Here is a 1000-nt window from a genome sequence, read left to right on the forward strand (position 1 = left end):
TTTTATCTGTGATACAAGGAAGTATTGTACCTACCATAGGGACCATGACCATGATACAGAGAAATGAGACACCTCCAGAGCGTGGTTGAGAAATTAATAAGACCTTGAAAGCTTAAGGATTTTGTGGTGTCAGAAGAGAAAGGCTCCAATAGAAGAAATCCCGCATAAGCCAGTTTGAGCGAACGCCATCCACATTATTGGAGCATATTTTTGGAGGTTGGAATTCATCTAAGTAAACATTATGTTCAAGTTAGTGTTCCATAAAATGAATATCCAAACTGACCGACTGGTGGCACCGACCAGCCCACTTTATGACTTCTCTGGCTAGAGAAAGGAGGCCCTGGGAGTGATTGCGCTATCATTTTATTGGAGAGAAAGTGAAAAGAAATTCATCTATATGTATAACATCTTGGTGGTAGATTTGGTGCCAACCTACAACACTATCTTCATTTGCCCCTTGTTGAACAACTACAAAGTCATGGTCTCAACGTACCACATGACGATGAAGATTGAGGGTGACAGAGGGATCGTCACCGTTCAGGGGAACTTGGGGCCATCCCAGACCTGCTACCTCCCTCCGAGTGGTTGAGAGAATGGATTGGGAGCCACTTGACCTGCAACACCGACTAGTGAGACTACTCTTAAAATCCCTATAGTGAAAGGAGAGCCTGATAAAGCTTTGTTAATAAGTGCAAATTTTGATGCATGGTCCAAAGATTTACTAATCAAGACCCTCTGGAAAAATCAGAATGTCTTTGCTTATTTGACAGCTAAGATGTAAAGGATCTTGCTCGACATCCCTTGTCAATGGTTGAACACAAATCTAGTTGTCCAACCAATGAAGAAAGAAAATTAGGTCCTCAATAATGAGTCTAACTGGAGTCAATGACGACCACAGTTGGCATGTGGCTACAGGAGTGAGAGGCTGGCTGTGGTCAACTGCAGTCGACAAGAGATGGTTGCAGATACATGAGGCTAACAATGGTCGACGGTGGTTGGC

The sequence above is a fragment of the Phalaenopsis equestris genome, unplaced genomic scaffold (assembly GCF_001263595.1).
Source record: "Phalaenopsis equestris unplaced genomic scaffold, ASM126359v1 Scaffold000002, whole genome shotgun sequence".
Lineage (NCBI taxonomy): Eukaryota > Viridiplantae > Streptophyta > Magnoliopsida > Asparagales > Orchidaceae > Phalaenopsis > Phalaenopsis equestris.